The sequence below is a fragment of the Carassius carassius genome, chromosome 23 (genome assembly GCF_963082965.1).
Source record: "Carassius carassius chromosome 23, fCarCar2.1, whole genome shotgun sequence".
In the NCBI taxonomy this organism is placed as follows: domain Eukaryota; kingdom Metazoa; phylum Chordata; class Actinopteri; order Cypriniformes; family Cyprinidae; genus Carassius; species Carassius carassius.
Window position 1 is genome coordinate 11,300,497 of NC_081777.1, and position 25,949 is coordinate 11,326,445.

Genomic DNA, 25,949 nt, shown 5'->3' on the forward strand with positions numbered 1-25,949 from the left:
CTTTCGGGTCTCGGGTCGAGTTTGACTCGTTCCTTAATGACGTGACAGCCCCATACGCATAACTAACGCAGTCTTGAGCCGGAAAGAGAATTGATTAGTTCATCTCATGAGTCTTTCGGGTCTCGGGTCGAGATTGACTCGTTCCTTAATCACGTGACAGCCCCATACGCATAACTAACGCAGTCTTGAGCCGGAAAGAGAATTGATTAGTTCATCTCATGAGTCTTTCGGGTCTCAGGTCGAGTTTGACTCGTTCCTTAATCACGTGACAGCCCCATACGCATAACTAACGCAGTCTTGAGCCGGAAAGAGAATTGATTAGTTCATCTCATGAGTCTTTCGGGTCTCGGGTCGAGATTGACTCGTTCTTTAATCACGTGACAGACCCATACGCTATTTCTGACATTTTCTGTCACTGTGTTTTTGTAACTCTTTGTTGAGGATCTGTGGTTTGTTATTATTTTATAAATAAATGAAACCCTGTTATAAATAAAATATTGATTAATTTGTCTTTTTGACTATCGGTAAATAAACACTAGGCTATATAATAATATAATAATTCAAGCTTACAATAAAAAGTATTTATACTAGTTTGTTCATTTTTACTCCAATTTTGAGTTTGCTGGTATAATAATTGCTTTTCCTAGGCAGATCCTCAGATGCTATAAAGGTGCAGGCCTACCTTGCAGAGCCACTCTTACCCCGCACATCAGACCCTCTGGCCCGGTGGAGGAGATGTTCACCAGTATACAAAAGCCTTTCTGAAGTCACAAAGACAAGACTTTGCATTGTGGCCACATCTGTGCCATCTGAAATAATTTTTTCTAAAACTGGGCAGATTATCTCAGATAGAAGAAACAGACTCAGCCCATCCAAGGTCAGGGAGCTTGTTTTTTTTTTAATGCAAACATGCCTTAAAGCAAGTCCTAAAAATATAGCCACAGTGTGTTATTTATTTTAAAGCTTATTTATTTTTATTTATTTAGAAAAAGACCAGCTTGTTGTGCAATATTTTTGTTGTTGTTGTGATTTTAAAGGTAATTTGTTATTGTTATAAGGCTCCGTAGCTTTAGTATCTCTTAATTTTCATTTATTTTTATTTAAATGGTTTAAAATTATTTGGGGAATAGTTATCCTCTTTGATATAAAGTTTTTATTTTGGCACAAAAGTGTTATTTATTTTAAAATGTATTCATTTTAAATTATTATATAAAAAAAGCAAAGCTTGTTGTGCAATATTTAGTTTTTCTTTTTTTCTTCTTTTTTTATATTGTACTTTTAAAGTTCATTTGTTAAGGTTATTAGACCCTGTGGCTTTATTATCTTTTAATTTTAATTTTATTTTTAATTATTTACTTTTTTATTATTTTGATTTATTTTGGAATAGTTGTCCTCTTTGTTACAAAGCTATTCTGGCACAAAAATAAACAATAAACAACAATTCAAAAGTATGTACACAGTGTTTTTTAATGTTTATAAAGTGTCATATGTTACAAAAGTATGGTTTATACAGACAATCTGATTTAATAATTACTCTAGCCAATGTTGTCACATCACGGGACAAAAGAACGAACAACCCGAAGAACCGAAAGATGAACTAATCAATTCTCTCTCCGGCTCAATACTGCATTCTTTTACTGTCTATGGTTTTAGCGTATGGGGCTGTCACGTGATTAAGGAATGACTCGACCCGACCCGAAGACTCATGAGATGAACTAATCAATTCTCTTTCCGGCTCATATTGCATTGGTTTTAGCGTATGTGGCTGTCACGTGATTAAGGAACGAGTCAAAAACCCGATAGACCCAAACTATGAACTAATCAATTCTCTTTCCGGCTCAGACTGCATTGGGTAAGCGTATGGAGCTGTCACGTGATTAAGGAACAAGTCAAAAACCCGATAGACCCGAACTATGGATAGGCCAAGATGGCGTCTGCTTAACTCCTTCAGTTCGGAGCTCTGCTGACAAACTTTCTTTTTGCTGACCGCGGTGGTCTAAGAGAGCCTCAAACTGCCCCCATAGTGACTGGGACATCTTTTTCCGTTAGTCTTTGGCTTTTGTATGAAAGGATATCTTTCTTTTTTTACTCTTGCACACTTTTGCTCCCACGTGGAAGGGAAACATGGAGCGCAGCGATGATGTTCGCGACAAGATACACTCCTATGCCAGAAGATCGCTTGATGCCACTTTTACGGATAAAGATTCGGGTTTAACACCACTCCCCGAAACTCCTGATAATCGCCCAGCAAAAAAACCCAAGCCGAACGTGAAGACCCCTGAAGCTCCGCCGGCTATGCTAGCAGTGATGCTACGTGTAGAAAAAATGCAAGAGGAGTGCCTAGCTAGGATGGGACACGTGGAGTCTGCCGTTAAAGCTAATAGTGCCTCTATTAAAGATGTTGTCGACTCTTTGCAGTCTCTGGCTAAGCATATGGACGATGTATCGGAGAAAATGGAGAATATTGATTCGAGGGTTTCCTCACTGCAGAAGGAGAATGCTGCTCTTCGGGATAAGGTGGAAGAAATGGACTCGTATAAGAGGAGGGGGAATCTAAGAGTGGCCGGAGTAGAGGAGAGCTCCGGTGAAAATGTAAAACAGCTAGTGATTGACCTCTTCAGTGCAGTCTCCCCAGACTTCGCAGACCAGCTTCCCCTCTCGGTGGACATCGCTCACAGGCTGGGTCCGCGTTCAGATAAGCTGAAATCTTCTCGCCGCATCATCGTGCAGTTCATCTCTCGATCTCACTGGGACAAAGTCTGGAGGGATGCCCGAACATCGGCCGTGCTCAAACAGAGGAAGGTCCGGATCCTGGAAGATCTTACTCAAAGTGTCAAGGAAGCCAGAAATAAACTCTGGCCTATGGTGGAGCAGGCTAGGAAAGAGGGGAAAAAGGCCGGTTTTCAAGGAGCACTTGCCATCATTAACGGCAAACGGATCTCTGTTAATGACTCGTGATTTTAAAACTGTGAGTATCACTTAAGATACTGGTAATGGGTAAAGACTGCCTATAAACGTAAATACGGGGTAAAATAACCTGAGCTATGTAATAATGCTCTTGCTCCTTATTTCTGACAGCACTGTCAGTAGAGCCCTTGGTTTGTATGGTCACTTAAATTTGACTTTAGAGTAGTTCATTTAATTTGAGCGAATACTTCATTTATATATATATCTATATATTTATATAGATATATATATATTTTTTTTTTCTCTCTTTTTTTTCTTCTGCTGTTCTTGTTCGTTATATCGTTATCTATACTCTCAGTTAATGTAAGGGGGCTTAGAAATATTGTTAAAAGGAAAGCTTTATTTTTGTTTGTAAAAGGGCACAAAACTGATTTTGTTTTTTTCCAGGAATGTCATTCTCTCAAAACTGATGTGAATTTTTGGAAATCCCAGTGAGGAAATAATGTCTGGTTTTTTCACGGTACAGATCGCTCAGCTGGTGTTGGTATCCTCAAAAACAGGTTTGTGGGGGATGTCCTGGTGGCTGACTCTGATCCTTTAGGTCATTTTTGTTTACTGATAATTACAGTAAATCAGACCATTCTAATACTGATTAATCTATATGGATATAATGCCTCCTCGGAGGTGAATACTTTTTTTGATTCGTTGGAGAACAAAATTGAACACTGGTTTCAAAAATACCCCAATGCTGGAATTATTATAGGAGGGGATTTTAATATAGCTATAGATAACAGAATAGACAGATGGCCACCCAGAAACACAGCTTTAACCAATCCTCGCCTAAAAGTTTTTATGGACAAGTTCTCTCTTACGGATATTTGGAGAGAGCAAAATCCAGGGATTGGTTCCTACACATGGGCAAATAAAGATGGCTCTCGTCGGTCCAGGATTGATTATTGGTTACTTTCTAAGTGTTCAATTAATTGTAATATCTCTACTAAGTTAATTATTTGCCCCCTGACTGATCATAAAGCAATCAATATCTCTGTCTCTTTCTCCTGTAACTCTATCAAAAAAGCCTCGCTATGGAAACTTAATAATTCTCTTCTCAAGTTTTCAGAAGCCAATGTTGTAATCAGCAATTTAATTGTGAAATTTTGGACTAAAGCAAAAGCGGAAAACAAATTTGGTTGTAATTGGGAACTATGCAAATTTGAAATGGGTAAATTTTTCAGACAATTTAGCAGCAACCTGGCAAAAAACAGAAGGGAAGAAGAAGCTGACATACTTTTTAGACTCAATTCTTTAACCCAACAAACAGACTTATCAGACTCTGACACTTTTGAATACCACAGGCTTAAAAATAAACTCGATGACATTTATAAACTTAAGGCAGAAGGTGCATTCATAAGGTCTCGTAGTAAATGGATAGAAGAAGGAGAACAAAATTCTTCATACTTCTTCAGCCTGGAGAAAGTCCACTCTATAAACCATATTGAGCGACTAAAAATTGATAATGAAATAATAGATGATCCTACTAAGATAGCAGCATATTGTGCAAAATTTTATGAAAATATCTACAAATCTAGATATTGTGATAAAACGGCTTCCTCTTTTTTAGACTCCATTCTTGATTTCAAAACGATCAATGATGATGATAAATCTTTATGCGAGAGCTCCATCACTCCTGAAGAAGTTTCACAAACCATATCACAACTTAAAAGCAATAAATCTCCAGGAAATGACGGCCTAACAGCAGAACTTTATAAAAACTTTTCTGAACGATTAATTCCATTTTTAACAGAAGTTTATAATGAAAGCATTGTTAATGGATCACTCCCTTCTTCAATGACCCAAGGTGTCATTTCTTTAATTCCAAAACCTAAAAAGGATCTTCTCTCTATTGATAACTGGCGCCCCATAACGCTTCTAAATATTGATTATAAAATTCTAGCCCTGCTTTTTGCCAATAGAATAAGAGACATTTTACACTCAATTATTGATGAGACTCAATCTGGCTTCATGAAAAAACGACATATTGTAAATAACATTAGACTAGTTTTAGACCTTCTGGACTACAGTGACCTTATTGACACAGAGAGCTTTATTCTGTTTCTTGATTTCCAAAAAGCTTTTGATTCAGTAGAACACCATTTTATTTTCAAAGTTTTAGAGAAATGTGGTTTTGGTTCTAATGTCTGTAACGCAATTAGAACATTGTATAACAACAATAATAGTTCGATCAAACTTAAATATGGAACTTCTCAAAGATTTTTGCTATCACGTGGCATCAGACAGGGTTGCCCAATTTCTCCCTATTTATTTTTAATTGCTGTATAGTTTCTGGCCACCTATATCACACAGAGTTCTCTGAATGGTATTAGAGTTGCAGGTAGACACATTATTATCAGTCAGCTGGCCGACGACACCACCTTGTTTTTACAAGATGCCTCCCAAATCCCTGCCACCTTAAGCTTAATAATTTTTTTCTCTGAAGCTTCTGGCCTCCGTCTTAACTTAAATAAATGTGAGCTCATGTCTGTTAAAGATTGTGCCGCCTCAGATATTGGCAATATTCCAGTTAAAAACCAAGTAACCTATCTAGGAATTATAATAGCCAAACACCCTAAACTTAGATGTCCGACAAATTTCTCCTCTGTTATAGACAAAACTCAAAGAAAACTAAATTTATGGCTTCAAAGAGACTTGTCCTTGAAAGGCAGGATCCTTCTCTCAAAGGCTGAGGGTTTGTCCAGACTATCCTATGCAGCCCAATCTCTTTATGTTGATAATCGTACCCTTAAAATGATTGATAAAATGCTATTAGACTTTGTCTGGAAAAGAAAATGTCACTATGTCAAAAAATCTGTTTTGATTAACTCTACGGAATGTGGTGGCATGAACTTTATAGACTTTTCAACCCTTAACAATACCTTTAAAATAAACTGGCTTAAACATTATTTCTTCAATCCATCCTCTATCTGGAATGCTATCCCCTCCTATATTTTTTCTAAAGTAGGTGGCCTGGGGTTTCTTTTGGTCTGCAACTATGGCATCTCCAAAATTCCTGTAAAGCTTTCAAACTTTCATAGACAAATGTTGCTCGCTTGGTGTCTTATTTTCAAGCACAACTTTTCTCTACATAATTGTTATATCTGGAACAACAAGGACATTACATATAAGAAAAAAAGCATCTTTTTTGAAAATTGGTTCAATGATAACATTACCTTAGTTACTCAGCTACTCAAACCTGATGGACAATTATACAGTTACAGTGAATTTATTGATGCTTATCCTGTGTTCATTTCTCCTTCAGAGTTTTCTATTGTCATGAACTCGATTCCTTCTGGCTTAAAAATGCTGTTGAAAAGTTTCTCTCTCTCTGGTCCCATTATCACAAAATTAGTTCCGTCCCAAACATTTGTGGGTAAAATGTGCCTCTCTGTCAGCCATTCTAAGAATAAAAATATTAGAATGCTCTTTCAGCAACTTTATGTCTCTATTCCTCATGTTATGTCTTATTGGAATAGTTTAGTAAACGAAACACCTTGGAAAAAAGTTTGGTCTTTACCTTATCGATACCTCCTAACTAATAAGGTGAGAGAAATTTCTTTTAAAATTCTGTATAAATATTACCCAACTAAAATGTTCATTTCACACAGATTCAAAAAAGATATCGACACCAGCTGTTCTTTTTGTAATCGTACTCCTGAAACTCTTGCACATTTATTCTGGTCCTGCAGTCATGTTGAAAAATTCTAGTCTGAGATTCTAAGAATTCTGCAGCTGAACATCCTCCCAACTGCATCTTTTTCCTTCAAAAATGTCATCCTTAGTTTTTATGAACATGAAAAAGACAGTAGATACTATGTTATTAACCTGATCTTCATTTTAGCTAAGTTTTATGTTCATAAATGTAAATATTCCAACTCAAAGCCTTTATTACATCTCTTCTTGTCTGATGTAAGAAGATATTTTGTGTCCATTAAAAACTCCAATAATTCCAAAGCCTTAAAAACCGTAACATTGTTTGAAAAATTTGATGTATGTAATTGGTGATTTGCAATTATTTATCTTCTCAAATGTACCTTTGTTTTTTTTTTTGTTTGTTTTTTTTTTTCTTCATTCCTGTATAATTGATCTGTGCTCTGCTCTCCTATATGTTGTTTGTTTTAAGCCCCCATGTTAATCGTTTGTTCAGTCCAATTTTTCCTGTACTTGTGATTGATTTTCATTAATAAAAAAAAAAAAAAAAAAAAAAAAAAAAGACCCGAACTATGAACTAATCTATTCTCTTTCCGGCTCAAGACTGCATTGACTGACAGGTGAATCACTACTACTAGAACAGAACCTATAGAATAATGCGCATGCGCGACTGAACGAATCACTCCCCGAGACGACTCGTTCTTCCCGAGTCACATTAAAGATTCGTTCAAAATAAACGAATCGTTCAAGAACGACACATCACTAATCTGTATTCATCCTTGAGGTTTGAAACAATAATGTTATTAGATGTTAATAATAAGTGTGAAAGGCAAAACCCATGCATGATACAAAAAAAAAAAACCTTTCAAGGAGTAACAAAACATTACATTCCAACACTCTTTCTGTCTCTCTCTTCTCTCTGGGAGGGATTAGAGTGGCCACATGTTGGCCGGCAGAGGCTCGCTGTGGCTCCAGGCAGGCGCACGGGCGCTGTTGCTCATGGTAACCCGATCGCTGGCGGCCGTGAAGCTGTTTGATTTATTCCCCAGCTCCAGCAGATGGCTGCAACAGAAGTTTGTTTAAGTTCACTTCATAGCCGGGCCGGCTGCCAGGACAGAGCCTCACACACACAAGAGGAGGAAGAGGGGGCTGGAAGCTGAACACATGCCAGAAGAATGTTCAGTGACTCTGGGTGTCTAACCACACCACTTACCCCCTTCCAACCTCACACACACACAAAGCCACATATATCTCAGACCTGCACACACATTTTTCACAAATACTTCAACACATGTATATTTCCCGCAAAACAGACAAAAAACACATTCCCACCCATTTATTTCCTTTTTTGCTACATTCGTCTCAGTGGGTTCCACTCTTTGTTGCAAACACATTTTCCACAGACAATCATGTCCACTGTCCACACATACACACACCTCATTTACTTTGACTACACTAGTATGCTGCTCACCCCTTATCAGATCTGATGTGTTTGTAGCTCTAGGAAATTTAAAAAGGAAAAGCAGTAGTCTGATTTACGAGTGTCTCAGAGCTGTCGAGGTTAGTAATTAGTGCACATAGATTGGTTTTCTCCCAGGGGAAATAGCCCTCCACATCAAGTCATGTGTAGGAGTAAATTCCCCAACCAAAAAAAAAAAAAAACCATGGACATGGACATGCATCATAGAGTGGTTACGAATGGTTCTAAAAGACATGGGGTCTGCTAAAACTTCAGTAGACTGTCCAAATTATGAATGAGAGCTAATCCAGTTGCTGCGCTGGCTGATGCATGAGACTGCACAAACACAAGAGTAATTGTGTTATCTCCATTAAAACATCTGTGCACCCTGACCTTGTAAAATTACCAGACATGCACTGGTTATATTCTGGATTTGATCACACATATATTTAGCACCCTTTTTGTATATATATATATATATATATATATATATATATATATATACAGTACAGACCAAAAGTTTGGAAACATTACTATTTTTAATGTTTTTGATAGAAGTTTCTTCTGCTCATCAAGCCTGCATTTATTTGATTTATTTGATATATATATATATAATTTTTTTTAAAGGAAACTGTACACTTTTATCATTGTCTCTGGTTAAGAACAGTAAAATGCATTGGTTGCTTTTTTATTCTCATTCATTGCAGGCATTTCCTCCACCTCTTGTATTTCCTGTGTCTCTGGGGTGTCATTACCAGACACATGGTGTTGCTGATGTGTGTTGTGGATAATGTACATTAAGTCTTATTTTTATTTTTATCATGCTTCTACAAAGCAGTAAAGTTATATCTCTCGGCTGACTTGAGTAAATAATGTAAACAAACAAACAGATCTGGCCAACTTAAATCATCAAAATGAGGCATAACAGTTTGTAAAGCATTTCTAGGCACTACTTTTTAACTGTAACTTGTTATGTATTAGATACATTATTATTATTATTATTAAACGTTGTCAGGACAGAATTTGATGAATGTGATTCAATGTCAAACGGTAGATACGTTCTACAGGTACCTTTCTTTTTGCTTAATACTCTGTGCAGTTTACTGGAGATTTCTCCATATTTGTGCTCTTCTGTATTGTTGCGAAACCAAACAGAACAGCAAAAATTATGACTCTTTCCAATTAGGTTTTCTCAAACAATCTTACCACGATTTCCGTCCTGCAGCCTGTCTGCCATCAGACATATATATAAATAGTCTCGCCCCAAACTCAATTTGTTGAGCCAAAAGTTAAGATGTCAGAGAAATCAAACAAACAAAGCAATGTTTTGAAAGTTTTACAGAGCCAGAGAAAGAGAGAGTGAGGAAATGAATGGTCTTTTATTATGAATTGGTCATCTATCAAGACAGGATGTGTTAGGGTCTCTATGAATGACAGAAATGTCTGTGTGTGTGTGGCTTTTTTATTATTAATGAATTAATTAATTTATTAATTCATTCATTTATTTAATGTTCAACACTGAAGTACATGCACACGACATTTAGGCCCATTGATCCAGTGAATGTATGCACAGCCTATTTGTTTTTCTTCTTTTCATTTCCCCCGTCTTTCTCAAGTTTTTTTCTTTTTCTTTCTGTGTGTAAAAAGGAAATGTCTAATAAAAAGCTGCTGGTGTTAAAAGATGATTGAAGCTCTCTCTGCCTCATTCAGAGTGCAGGAAGCCGAGCCGGAGCCCGTGCCAAGCCTGAGCTGAATTCCTGCCAAGAGTCGACTTGTTTGCTCGTCTCGCTGGAGCCAGAGGCTGACCTTATTAGCTGGGAGGGCAGCCGTCTTATTAAAACACATCTGGCGCAGAGGGAGCCTAAATAGTCCTCATATTGTCTTCCTGCGGCTCCTGACCTTGCGTTACCTAGGAGGAATGCTGACAAGGGCTTCACGCATCTGTTGAGAGTTTCTTGCCCCCTCGCTCGCTCTGTCTTTCCTCTCATCTCCTCACTCTGTGCTGGCTGTCTTAACTGGCGCCTGTACGGTAGCTCTGTGGGACCTGTTTTTCTTCCTCTCCACCAACCCCACCACCCCGTCCCACTACTCCCCCACCTCTGCCCTCTTTTCCACCTCCCTCTTTTCCAGTTTGCTGTGTTGATACAGTTATCCCTGTGTAGATATTTTATTAGTGCTAGTTGCCTGGTACAGCTTTGCTAGTTATTTTTATCTGTCAATGCTGCCGCTCTGCATGACATGATGTCACATTTTATGGGGTGGGTGATATAAACTAAGATCTTATTTCATGATGTGAGAAAATTTATTTTATTTAATTATTAATTAAACTGGTTTTTTTTCCAAGTACAATACATTCATTTAACATATAGTGAGAAATTCTACAGAAATCGAATAATTAAATGTAAAAATAAAACACTACGTAGACTTGTTTGAATTAAATATAAACTGATTCTCTACAAAAGGTATTTAGTGAAGAAAAGTAAGTTATTATTTTCTTTTTTTTCTTTTGTTGTTTGAATATTTATATTAGGCTGCTGTCTCCTTAGGACTAAATGCACAGATCCAATATACTGACACACCCAGTTTCCTCTTAGCTGTTTACATTCACTTTTTTGTCACCTGCTTTGTTTATTATGGATTCTCATTGGGGTTAAACATTTAAGATATAATGTTCTCTTTAGAACTGAGCCAGGCATGTTATCAAATGATAATACAAGAACAGCAAAACGTGAAAATAGTAGCACTGTGGGGAATTATCCAAATTAAGAAATATACTTATAAAAATAAATAAAATAATTAGTAATAAAAATCATGTCTTAAAATGAAAATATTCAGAAATCATTGTGTAAGGATTAGGTTTAGGAGTAGAGGAAAGTATCATTAGCACAGTAAAATAAACAATAGCAAATGGTAAGTCCCCACCATGACAGAAAAACTCAGATGTGTGTTTTACTGTTGTTGAATGGATCTGTGGGGTGGGTGAGTGTCTGAGTGTGTACTCCCTTACTCCCTGAGGATTCCTCACATTCCTTCATTTCCAGTGTATCACAACAAAGAGCTGAACTGACACACTTGAAGACGCAGTTTGTGTGTGTATATTTAGGTCAAAGTTTCTCTCTCTCATGTATATGCACAAATACACAATCATATTTAAAGATTTCTCCTTTTTGCCTCATGTGAAGCTGTCTGTTTGTGTGTGGCAGCTGTTCTGAGTGAAGCCCCTCAGGCAGCCACACATGGCTCTGATTAGCATGATGTGACTCAAGCTCTCCTCACCACACACTCTGACTACCCACAACCCCCTACCCTCCAGTTGAGCAGCGTCACTGTGGCGGCAACAGTGATTTTAAGACCTCATCAGTAATTCAGCCCCTCTGCAATACGCTGTTATACTCACACACTTATTTCCCATCCTCTGTACTGTACTGCACATTTTTAATGAAAAATGTATGGTGTTTAGTGATAAATTGCTCAGTGTTTGTATATCTCTTATATCTGATCTTGAATTTCAGTAATGGCCTGCCACTGTGTTGTACATCTAAAATGCAGTGCTTTGCAATACGTGCAAAGAAAAGTTAAAAAAAAAGTGCACAGACCATTTGTGTCTTAAAATATGCACGTAAAAGGCATTTCGTCTTTATATATTGAGAGCTGGAGACCATCTTTTGTTGCAACTAGAGTTTATAAACATTTGGTGGAATTCTTGTTTAAATATATCTATCATGTTATGATTTATATTATTATTAGATATTTTGAATTTTTTGAATCTCCAGATTCATTTCTCATTTATTCCTTTGTGTAATCAGCCTCTCCACTTTCTATACAAACTTTCAGCCCTCAGGCCCTACTGCATTCTTTCCTATAGTATTGGAAAACAAATGTAAAAATATGTATTCACATAAACAAGTTAATGATTTTTTTCATAGTTACAGTAAGTTATGTGTCTGCTCTTTAGGGCAAAACAGTGCGAACAAATGGTGACCACAGCAAAGTGAACAAGGCATCATTAAAGTTATTCATACCACTCCAGTAATTTAGCCTTTGTCTTATGAAATGAGCTAATTAATATTAGGTGTAAAGAAACTACCAACAAAAAAAAACTATAAATCTTATAAATATATAAACATTAAAAATCTTAGACATAAGCAGTCTCTAGGCACAACTATGTTTCCAAACTCAGTTACAGTTGTTAGTGCTTGACACATGCACAGAGCGTTAGGAAGTGTAATCAAGCTTAAAATCTTGATACGCATGGATTTTGGTGATGTCAAAATTTATAGTGAAACATGAGTTATCACCCAACTGATTAGATTTTTGTTAACTTGTTTATTATTTATTACTTGTCATTGTGTAGAACACACATCACAAATTAGTAATAAAAAATAGATACTAATGGAATTAAACAGTGAGTACCACAGTGATTGAGGATAAAATATTATATGTAAATGTTAAAGTAAATAAAGGAATAGTTTACCCATGATGCCATGATAGCATAATATGATGTAGCTTTTAAAATATGACATTCAGAAGAATCTTTATTTTTTTTGTATTATTTGAACCTATTTGTATTTGTATTTTTTTTTTTTTATTCCATTTTGTGTTTTTTGTTCTGTCACTGTCATTATGTTGCACTGCGGAGCTTCTGTCACGAAAACGAATTCCTTGTATGTGTGAACATACCTGGCAATAAAGCTCATTCTGATTCTGAACAGGAGATTAACCATATCCAATAGGTGGCAGCAGCGCTCTGTTGAGATTGACTGCTTCTTTTAAGGTCTGTAGTAGAGTCTGATGCAGTTCTGTGTTACATCTAAAGGAGTCAAGGATTGATTGACTAGCATGACCTCATTAGCCGTTCATTCTATGACTTCACCAAAATTTAGTTACAAAAACCTTATTTTTCATGCCAGTCATTCAAAATTAGCTGTGTGCTCTGATCTCTTTTTTTTTTTAAAGCTTTATATTAATTACTCTCTTTTGAGAAAGACTGGCACTGACCAAAACCTGTCTCAGAAAAAAAGGATACGTTTGAAGGGATACTCCACCCCAAAATGAAAACTTAATACTAAACAGTCCATCTACCAGCACTGATTCAACTGTAATGTAATGAAGCGACAAGAATAAATTTTTTATGGGAAGAAAACAAAAATAATGACTTTATTCAACAATTTGTCTCCTCTGTGTCTCTCCGCATCATTGTAGCGCCATTTTGCAGAACCTTCGCTGAATGCAAGCAGCGTGTGTATGGAATTATATTTGTTTACAAAAAATGAACGTAACTTTATAGAACTGAACTTAACTTTTTCAGAAACTATCAAAAATATGCCATTCCAAAAGAAGAAAAACACAATGAAAATGAAAAAAAAAAAATGAGCTCAGTCGCACAAATTGAACAGGCTCTTCAAATATGCTTCATTCTTTGTTAATGTTTTTCAAAGATTCATTTTCACTAATTGTGTGCTCTTCTATGTCAGCCACGCTGAACGGATGTGCCGTTTTAATTCAAATGAAAACGTAAATACACGTAGAAAACGTATCCTTGTGTCGCGGCTGACACAGAATAGCATACGTAATAGAATTTTTCTGATTACATTTGCTATGTTATCTTTTCCAAAAATATTTAATACTCGAAAGTCTCTCACTTTTATACAATCAGGGGCAGAGAGACAGCAGGGCTCCAGTGGCTGTGTAGGGTTATGGGGATGCTGAAACATATAGGTACAAAGGCAGGGAAACTCTCTAGATTATCCACTCCATAACACACATAGACATACAGTATAGACCAAAAGTTTGGACACACCTTCTCATTCAAAGAGTTTTCTTTATTTTCATGACTATGAAAATTGTAGATTCACACTGAAGGCATCAAAACTATGAATTAACACATGTGGAATTATATATGGAATTATATACATAACAAAAAAGTGTGAAACAACTGAAAATTTTCATTTTCATTTTCTAGGTTTTTCAAAAAAGTCACCTTTTGCTTTGATTACTGCTTTGCACACTCTTGGCATTCTCTTGATGAGCTTCAAGAGGTAGTCACCTGAAATGGTCTTCCAACAGCCTTGAAGGAGTTCCCCGAGAGATGCTTAGCACTTGTTGGCCCTTTTGCCTTCTGTCTGCGGTCCAGCTCACCCCTATACCATCTCGATTGGGTTCAGGTCCGGTGACTGTGGAGGCCAGGTCATCTGGCGCAGCACCCCATCACTCTCCTTCTTGGTCAAATAGCCCTTTGATGCCTTCAGTGTGACTCTACAATTTTCATAGTCATGAAAATAAAGAAAACTCTTTGAATGAGAAGGTGTGTCCAAACTTTTGGTCTGTACTGTACATTATGCACATTTACACTCAAACCAGTGGTCTGTATAGTGTCTCAAATTCACCATTGCTTCATGTTTTTGGATTTGTTAATTGTATCCGGAAAAAAAACATGCCACACAGGGTGGACTGCAGAGGAACAACATGAAAAACCCACATAGAAAACCTCATTGCTCAGCCAGAACTCAAACCAGGGACCTTCTTGCTGTGCGATGATAGCCATGATGATAACCATTGAGCCATAGTGCATCTGTAAAACAGGAGATAAAGCCAGATAATCCACCTCTCACAACCAGATCCATATAGACATGGCTATATTCAAAAACGAGTGTTTTCCTTCTGTTATTGGTATGTGTGTGTGTGTGTAAAGCTGCTGTTATATCCAGCATTTCCATATGGCTGCCGTGACATTTCAAATCTTTGACTTACTGAACACCAGCTTGTCTTTTGATGGTGATGGTGGTGATCACTGCATTCTCCTTACAGAAATGACAGCACAGATGTTTTTCATTCTATTAAACCCCTATTTACCACTAACAGGAACCATGGCAATAATGACAACCATTGTGAGGGCAAGTGATACTTATTGTAATGACTCTTCTGAAGTCCCTCTGAGCCTTTACACACTGTATTCTGAATAATGACACCATGAAGAATTGTGTTATTACTGTTTTGATGCATAATGTTATTGACTGTAATCACTCTGAAAACCTGTGTTTTGCTTCCAGGTTTGTTTATTGAAGTCACTGTGAGCTTTGTCAAAGATGTCTTCAGACTCTAACTGTGTTAGTTTCAGAATCATTCCAATGTTCCCAAAGTCTTGTGTTTCCCAGATTTATATGGCACATACTGAACACATGACAAGGAATATGTTCTCTACGGTTCAGATTAGGGTGACATGGGAACAAACTTGTGTTTACAAGTTTCAAGACTGCTACAATGAGTGCTCCTGATGAAGAGCTCTCCTTTTAACACTTGACAAAAAAAAAGGAGGAAATCAGTATAGACAGTCTTGACAGTTTTTCATGTACTTTGGAGGACACTTGAAAGGAATGGCCCTCTGCAAGCATAGACTCTCCCACTGGGTGGTCAAGTAAACAGCTGAAATGTCATATTTTGGGTAATGTATGTTTCAGTGAGACACCATTGCTCTTTCACCACTTGTAATTAAACTTGTCCAGGCATCCATGGCTGATAAAAGTTGTATTCACTGCAACTCTATGCCAGTCACAATTCAAGAGAAAGAGCTTAAAGGAGCATTGCGTAGGTTCTGAAATTTCTAACCGTTACTGACACCAGTGGCCGTTAGAGGAACTGCAGCCAGTCTCATGCTCGTTCTCAGTGCACACGCTCTTTTTTTTTTTTTTACTTACGAGGAGTGTCCGTGGGTGTCTGAATTGTGCTGGAGGCTGGTCGCTTCTTTCCATCCGCAGAGTCCATTTGAAAACACTATTGCCGCTACTTACTATAATGGCTGGCGTGCCGTACGGTTGTAAGCCCAAGTAGATGAGAACGCGCATGACGTCACATTTTGTGAATTTTCGCGCCAATTCGGGCCCGACTCCTCCTCACACAATTGAGCCTACAGGCTGATAGAGGCAACCGTGATGGACAGTCGAGGTGTCATTCTTTTTTTTTTCATCATGGTTGGCTCATACATGTACAAATTAAAACTCTATCTTAAAGATTTTTTTAAGTAAAAACCTCCACATAGCTCCTTTAATGTAGCCTAATTGCCCAAAAATATGTCTCTGTCAAACCGCTGTCAGGGTGGTGGGGGTGGTTGCACCTCAAAGAGCATAGTTAGGGTTAGGTGGTTCAGTGGTTCTACTTCAATTTTGTTTTTGTGTGCAAAGAAAACAAAAATAACATTTTCAACATATTCAAAAGCGCTCAGATTTCATCAAAAATATCTTAAATTTGTGTTCTGAATATGAACGAAGGTTTGGAACGACATGAGGGTGAGTAATTAATGAATTTTCATTTTGGAGTGAACTAACCATGTAAGCTGCTGAGCCTCAGTGACAGACAGTTTTTAGACCGTCTTGATACTACTTTGTACTCAAACATATTGCATGGCCCTGTAATTATGGACAGTTGTGGATGTTATTCATTTTCAATGAGTGTGGACAAGTTTCAGTGGGATGGGGACAGTGACCACTGTGATGTGAATGTATCCAGAAACATGAGAACAAATTAGAAAAGTTTAGATTTATGCAAATAAGAAGCGACTTTTGACAATGACACATACAAGTTAAGACAAATGATCTCAGTGTCCTGCACTGCACATTTTAGATGTCACCCTAATAAAACACATTTAATTCAACTGATCATTTCTTTAGTGCAGACTTTAAGACCTAAAATTGATATGTCAGATAAGGGTAACATCAAAAATGTGCATTGTTGGGGAAACTCCGGTACCAGGGTTAGGAATCACTAATTTAACATAAATCACAGTGACAGCGACAACCATCCACTGCTGTGAGATCAGGGTCATGGCTTGAGCAGCTGACCGTCTCTCAGTTTTTGAAACCCATCTCTTGTTACCTGGAGACACTTTCACACAGCTGCTTGTTCATTTTAACGGCTTCTTGCTTCAGTCTTTGTTTTTTTATCATATGATGACTGAATGAAGCCCTCATTAATGAGTGGAGCTGGCCTGATGTGTGTGACTCTTTTTTTTTACAATTTGTTTACACTTTTTTTTAAATACTTTTTAATAAAATATATATAAAATAAAATAAAAGAATAAGAAATAAAATACTGCTGCAATGTTCTCCACTAAATAAAATACTCTCAGTCTCAAACCAATATCATATAATAAAATATAATGAAAAATATAAATAAATAACTATGATTACAGTGCAGCATTACCAATCCCAGCTTGTAGGCCTGCTCATATTTAAAAAATATATATACATTTTCCAAAGTGTAAAGTGCAGCATCAACAGTTTCAGTTTTTAGACCTGCTCAGATTTCGTTATTGCGTTGGACCGATCGGAATTAAGAGCAAAGGTCTGTTTAAATGCCGACGGGAGCTGCGTTTGAATTACAATCGTTTTTTTTCTAGTTGTAGTGATGTTCACATTCGCATGATGCTTTTTGAAAACCTTAGGCCAGTGACACACTGGCATATAGCACCTGTCAAACATAGACTATTTTTTACCGTCAATACTGTTGACGGTGTCCTTTATCAGTAGGCTTTATATTTATGCTCAACATGAAGTATAGATATTGTTGTCGTGAAGACAAGATCCTGGTCTGTCGGTGGCCTCCCTCTATGTCACCTACAGTAGCAGCAGCGCGCCAGCGCCGCATCAGGCACGATTCTGGTGTGTAAAGACACAGAAAACGCGAAGCAGAACGCGGAGACTTCCGCCACTTAATATGTTCGTTTGGAAAGACGAAAATGTATATGTTCCACATGCAAAATTTTGCATTCGGTCATTCGGTACCCACGTGCACCATACCGAAAGCCCTGTACCGAAACGGTCCGGTACGAATACATGTACCGTTACACCCCTAAAATATATATATATAAAATACTAGCCTTGTGCAAAAGAAGTGTGCTTAATTTTATTGAACGTTTATTCAAATCTTAAAAATCTTACTTTTTTATGTACACTTTTTCGCAAGAGCACTGTAAAATAATGCCAAATTAAAAGTTTTAATTAAAGGTACATTTTATATCATTATGTTTCAATAAACACTTATTTTGATGTGTTGACTAACATCCTAAAGTAAATGCAAAGTACTTATAATTTTAACTTTAGGGTGTTATTCAATATTACATTTAATGTTTCAAAATTTCAGATTTACTAAATTGCAGATATCGTGGTCCTGAATGACAGGTGGCAGTATTGAGCTCATTTTTTACAGTCTGTATGTGCTGTATCCCTTTCTTTATAGTATTAGAGAGCATTTATTTGCATGACAAAACAGTGGTGTTGAACTGAGTCACTAATGTGCTGTAAATGCATAAAAAGAGTGGTCAAAGTTTATCAAGCTGCTAATGCAAAAACATTTTGAAACCCTTTTACTGTCCTCTTTGAAATTTTCTGTCAGATAATTTTTACTTCTTTTGCTTACAGTTGTAGGCTGACAAATATAAATGACACAATAACAGATAGACAAAAGAACACACACAAATCCTGGCCTGTCAGTGTTATTCATTCTGTGGCTGTAAGTGTTTCCTCACAGTGTAACGGCCAACAGATGGTCGGCTCTGTGTGTGTATGTTTTGTTGTCTTCCTTGAGGGTTTGACCACTCAGGTTCTTATCTCACAAAAAACATATGCAGCATGTTTGACTGCAGTCACCCAAAAGTTTATACATGAAGAAAGTAAGACAGATGACAAAAGAGGTGGCAGAATTGAATGATTGTTTTGGCACTTTTTTTCTGAATAGGGTACATTTTGGTGTCTTGTGACATTTTCAAGCATTAGCTGCAAATACCACAATTCATTTCTTGTGAAAGTTACTCAATGAGGAAACTATTACTAGACCCTAACATTAAGCATGGAAAATAGATTAAACACATCAAACAAATAATAAAAAAAACATGTAAAAAAATATATAGAAAGAAAAGTAAAAATAAATAAATATGAGTTTAGTTTTACCTTGATCACCGTTTTAAAGGGGACATCAGATGCAGAAGCTGGTATGATTCTTCAGGGTCTTCATGAAATGTCTGCAAAATTCTTTGGTTAAAAGTCTTCAATGACTTCATACTGCTCAGAAAATTGAATTGCTTGATAATTGAGACTTGAGATAGTTTTTTTTATAAGCAAACCATGTACACCATGTAAAAGTACATTTTCCATCCAATGACCCAATTAGGAATATTAAAGGAGCTGTATGTAAGAAATCTATTTCAATTAATCATAAAATGGCCCTGATAAAGTGTCACTAGACATTAAGAAATCATGTTCATTTCAAATACTTATATCACTGACAACAGTAGTCCGGCCAGGATATTGTCATTTAAAAAGTGGACTTGCAGCCCTCAACTGATGTTGATGTTGTCATTTTGTGTTTTGGCCTGACGCGCCTCCCTCCACCTATCTACCAATCACGAAGTCAGTAGTGTTTCGGGATCCGTGTTGCCAGCTTTGCTGTAACCTACCCTAACTCCACATTATAACTGTCACATACGAGCATAAAACTTTACGATTATACTGTCACATACGAGCATACATCTTTACGATTATACTGTCACATACAAGCATACATCTTTACGATTATACTGTCACATACGAGCATAAATCTTTACGATTATACTGTCACATACGAGCATACATCTTTACTATTATAGTTAGCTAATGACAATTAGTACATTTTTTAAATACATAATTACTTATCAAAATATCTCTCATGAAGCATAAACATAATTAACAGAAAGAAAAACTTACTGTGTACGTCTGTTCGTAACTTGCCATTGGAAGCTCATTGAAGCAGCCTACGTTTCTGCTGAATCCTGCAGCTTATCCGGCAACCTCGAGTCAGGGGGTGGGGGGAGGGGATACACCGCTCTACAGTATTTTTATAGTGATTGCAGTACCAGTTTTGGCCACAATCCTACAAACGTCTCCTTTAAGGGGAAAAAATAGTTTATATCTATTGTTGTAAATTATTCAAGATTAATTTTGATTTGATGGACTAAATGGACTCTGCTGAAATGTTTATCTGGTGCTGTGTCATATCTATACTCTGTATTCCTAAATCATGCATATGAAGGGATGTTTTGATGACATTAACAGTGTTTCTTTTCACCCTAAAGAGGAAGTGACATACGAGACTCCATCAAAACACACCAAACCAACATGATTGTGTGTGAGTGAGTGCATTACTTAAAGGGTTAGTTCACCGAAAAAAGAAAATTATGTCATTAATAACTCACCCTCATGTCGTTCCAAACCCGTAAGACCTCCGTTCATCTTCAGGACACAGTTTAAGATATTTTAGGGTGCTTTCACACTAGCACTTTTGGTGCGCACCCGGGTTTGATTGATGTCAGAGTTTGGTTCGTTTGGATGATGTGAACGCTGTCTTCCGTACTCGGATGCTCACCCCCCAACCTTACCCGAGTCCGCTTAAAAACGGTGGTCTGGGGTACGATGTGAACTCTGGTACGGTTCGCTGCTTATGTGAACGCAATCGTACCAAATCGCGGAAGTTAAACGCTTTTAATGACAAATTATTGATGAAAATGTGTGTTTGTGTGTGTGTTTCACTCACTTTCCTGATGAGCGTGACTGACGCGCTGCAAGCAGAGAGCTGTACATCTCATTTATGTTCGCCTTCAACGTTCTTTAGAGCATTTTCAGTACATTCGTAAGACAGACGCAAGTGTCATTATGTACCAAAGCTTTATAAACAAAACGAACAGTTCAAAAACGTAATACATAAAAGTGAAGAAAGTAATGTTATGCATTTGCCTCCTTCTCCTGTGCTGTCGTTACCAAGAAACGGGGTAAACAGTTGCTGGCTTGATGACGCAAGCGAACTGTGGTTCGGACTCAAATATTATAATATGAACACAGTCCAGCGGGGGCAGAGGGAGGGGGGGCAACCGAACTCGGTTTCGGACCAGGCAAGTGAACCAAGTGTGAAAGCACCCTTAGATTTAGTCCGAAAGCTCTCAGTCCCTTCATTGAAACTGTGTGCACGGTATACTGTCCATGTCCAGAAAGGTAAGAAAAACATCTTCAAAGTAGTCCATGTGACATCAGAGGGTCAGTTAGAATTTTTTTAAACATCGAAAATACATTTTGGTCCAAAAATAGAAAAAAATATGACTTTATTCATCATTGTCTTCTCTTCCGTGTCTGTTGTGAGAGAGTTCAAAACACAACAGTGTAGTGATATCCGGTTCGTGAACGAATCATTCGTTGCAACCGGATCTTCTTGAACCAGTTCTGCAAATCAAACTGAATCATTTAAAACGGTTCACGTCTCCAATAAGCATTAATCCGCAAATGACTTAAGCTGTTAACTTTTGTAATGTGGCTGACACTCCCTCTGAGTTAAAACAAACCAATATCCCGGATTAATTCATGTACTCAAACAGTACACTGACTGAACTGCTGTGAAGAGAGAACTGAAGATGAACACCGAGCCGAGCCAGAAAATGAACTCATAATTTTTGCAAAATGTGCACACAACTGTAAACATTAAATTGTGGTTGTGTAATTGTATAGATCAATGTGTGAATCAGTAATGCAATGCATCATGTCATGACAACCCCATATAACAGCAGCATTGTGGATTGTTACCATTCATTTTAGATCTCTTTGTTCTTCAAACTAGCTCTGTTTAGCACTTTAGATATGATTGAGGAACAGTAAGGTTGACCATGCCTTTGCAATACAGGGTATTACAAAAAATTTTTTAGAAAATGTTTTTTTTAGAACAAAAAATAGTTTTTAGTTCAAAATGAGTTTATTTGATTATAACAGAGTATTAAGAATGGGGAAACAGGTCTTGTGCATGGTGTGGCTGTTGACAACAGAGAGGCGCACACTGGTAAGGCATATAAATGGGCTGTAATTGGCTTTAAGTGAGTAGTGCCTTCCTTTAATGGCTCTTCCTCTGTGTTTCGCTTCACTGCTTATGTTAATGTAGCATAATGTTTATGTTAATATTTTGTAACTGACAGTACATTATGAATGATCTACATGACACAGATTATTGTTATTGGATCCTGAATGTATATTTTTTAAAGAACAAATCAATAATTCTTGCCTCATCTACACTCACATTGAATGCAGGGCTTGGGAAATCCCACGCATTGTTTTTAAAGTAACTTACACAGATCTATACATACCCAGATTTCAAATTCAAAGTGTAAGGCCCCCCAGCACAGTGAAATGCAAAAACACATTTTGCGTGAATGGATGTAATGTCCGGCTGTATAGATGTCAATGTAATGCATATATAAAGTGTGTATATATATATATATATATATATATATATATATATATATATATATATATATATGGAAATTAATTTCTCAAAGAAAGACATAGTGAACAACATGTTATGATTTCTGCCTATGTGGCTGAAAGGTTAGAAACAGGTTTTGCTTAGCAAAATTATAGAGGAAGCATTGGGTGTGACATACAGAAGTGAGTTTGCTGTGGTTGGTGCTGTTTGTTAGGCGGTGTAGTGTGAATCAACTGTCACTGAATCATCATCACCTCCCTTTAAATATACAGCCTGAAGCTGAATACACATCCTCATGACCTGGTCCAATGACACACAGACAGACAGACACACACACACACACACACACACACACACAGACACACACACACACACACACACACACATACACATATACAAACACGTATACAGAGTTTTTTTTTTAATAATATATACGATTGAGTTGCAACAGCTACATGAGTTGCAATAAATTGCATTCTTATTACGTATGTGTTATATACTCTGTCTTTCTCTCTCTCACACACACAAGCAAAGTCCTGGTGAGGCAGAAAGTGCAAATCAATAGCACTTACCTTCATCCCAAAGGGTTTCTGAAAGCAGGGGGCATTGAAAATCATGTCAGAGTGTGGGAGGTCGAAGGCCGTTTCAGTATTTTTTTTCATTACTGATCAAAACACTGTTTTATAAAAGGTGTACATAAAGTAAGACTGACACCTGACTGTCAGTTTTTTTTGACAGTAAAGGCCTTTTTATACTAAATGTGAATATTCAGCACAAACAGGACTTTAAATAAACAATGGAGCTTTTCACTCAAGATGTGAACATTTGCCCTTTTTTAGTGTTGTAAATTGCTTCTGAGCTATGAATGATTAATAAATGATAAATAAATAAACACACACACATACATACATACATACCTCATATACATACATAAAAAATAAATATGCAACATCCATAGGTTGTTATCATCTTCTATGTTTCTCTCTTTTTATAATTACTGAGATACATAAATTTCTTCTCCTGCTTCTGTTCTTTTCATACCTGAAAGCAATGAAAGGTGTGCTCCATTAAACCTTGAATTAGCCTTTTTTCCACTTAATATTTTTTGTGTATAGCTTCTGTTTTTGTACATCATACTGTAAAAGTGAAGGGATGTGAAGGGCTTTGTGAATCCGTGTGATAAATTAACGTGTGCCATAGTCAAACTCTACTTACTACTGTTAATTGCCCACGTTTTTTTTTTTTTAAATCTTTTACATCATTTTTTAACAATGTGATCTCATGAATATTTATGTTTATTTTATGTAAAGGTCGGTTCTACCACACATGTATTAAACATTCAGCCTATATTTGCACAGACAATATAGCATACAAAAATGTTTTTAAATAAATAAATTGTCACGGCTAAGAAGACTGGATGCAATTGCAAGTTATATTCTCCTTTAATAGAGCTTAACGCTGAATAAGTCAGATGTACAATCAATGACAAGACAATAAAGCAGCAGGAGAGATGGCAACACAGGGACCTTGATGGGCGATGGTGTCCGTGGTGAGTGAAGTCCGTGAAGTAACTGAGGCTGACGAGAAGAACGAGGAAATCCGGAATAATTCCACAGGAACAGACAGGCAACAGGAAACAGCGACGAGAAAGCCTGAGCAGGAAACAACACGAGAGACACGAACAAACACCAGGACTCCAAACAAACGATCTGACAAACATGAGACGAAAGACAAGGCGTTAATATAGGCAAGATGTAATAAGCCGCAGCTGCCGCTGATCAGTAATCAAAGGCAACGCCCACACAGAACAATCAGGTGATACACCCCGCAACCTACACACAGACAACAAGATGACACCATATATCTGAGAACCGTGACAGTACCCCTCCTCCTAGGAACGCCTCTCGGCGTTCCCACCACCCCTTACCTGTCGATTGTAATCATCGATAAGGGAGTGATCCAGAATGTCCCGGGCAGGTACCCAACTTCTCTCCTCCAGACCGTAACCTTCCCAGTCCACCAAGTACTGGAATCCACGTCCCCTCCGCCTCGAGTCCAGAATACAGTTAACCGAATAGGTTGGTTCCCCGTCTACGAGTCGCGGCGGTGGAGGAACCGGGGCAGGCGGATTAAGCGGTGAATGAAAAACTGGTTTAATTTTGGAAACATGAAAGGCGGGATGAATCCTCCTGTACGCTGGAGGCAATTTGAGGCGGACTGCCACCGGACTAATGATTTTGGTGACTGTAAACGGGCCAATGAATTTGGGAGCAAGTTTATTAGCAACGGAGCGGAGCGGAATATTCTTGGTAGAAAGCCACACTTTTTGACCAACGACGTATACGGGTGGCCTTGACCGGTGGCGATCGGTCTAACCTTGGTGCGCGCCCTCACCTGCAACAGAGTATCACGGGCTCTGTTCCAGGTGCGGCGGCACCTATGGACAAAGGCGTGGGCAGAGGGAACCGCGACTTCGGATTCCAGACTGGGAAAAACAGGTGGCTGGTAACCTAAGCTAGATTCAAACGGGAGGCCCGTAGAAGACACTGGTAACGAGTTATGTGCGTACTCAATCATAGAGAGTTGTTGACTCCAGGAGGAAGGATTCTTAGACGCCAAACATCGCAACATACGCTCTAAATCCTGGTTGGCTCTCTCGGACTGACCATTGGTCTGGGGATGTAACCCAGAGGAAAGACTAACCGTTGCCCCCAGCAACTTACAAAACTCCTGCCAAAATTTGGACACAAACTGGGGCCCCCTGTCAGAAACCACATCCACCGGGAGGCCATGTATCCGGAAGATGTGGTCAATGACAGCGACCGCTGTCTCCTTGGCAGAAGGTAATTCGGCCAAGGGTATGAAATGGGTCGCCTTCGAGAACCGGTCCACAACGGTCAAAACAACCGTATACCCTTGGGAGGGTGGGACCAGGGTCTCGAAGGGACAGACAGCGGTTGGAGTAACCCATCTGGAGGATGGTTGGAAGTCTTACCAGTGGCACAAACCGAGCAAGCCAAAACAAAATCACGGATGTCACGAGCCATACCTGGCCACCAGAATCGTTGCTTGACCAAACACCTGGTTCGATTAATCCCTGGATGGCAAGCAATGTTAGAGCAATGACCCCACTTAATGACGCAGGACTTTAACTCATCCGGCACAAATAAACGGTTCGGGGGGCATGTGGGTGGAGGCGTTACCCCTTATAAGGCCGCCAGGACCTTCGATTCGACCTCCCATGTCAGAGTGGAGACCACTAATGTCTCAGGAAGAATACACTCGGGAGTAGACGGGCGTTTGGACGGACCAAAAATACGAGAAAGAGCATCGGGCTTGATGTTTTTGGAGCCCGGGCGGTACGATAGAGTAAAATCAAAACGACCGAAAAAAAGTGCCCACCGAGCCTGCCTGGAATTGAGCCTTTTAGCTGATCGTATATACTCTAAGTCCCTGTGATCAGTCCAGACGATAAAGGGAACCCCCGAACACTCTAACCAGTGACGCCACTCCTCTAACGCTAATTTGACCGCCAACAACTCCCTGTTACCAATATCATAATTACTTTCCGCGGGAGATAAACGGTGAGAATAAAACGCGCAAGGGTGCATCT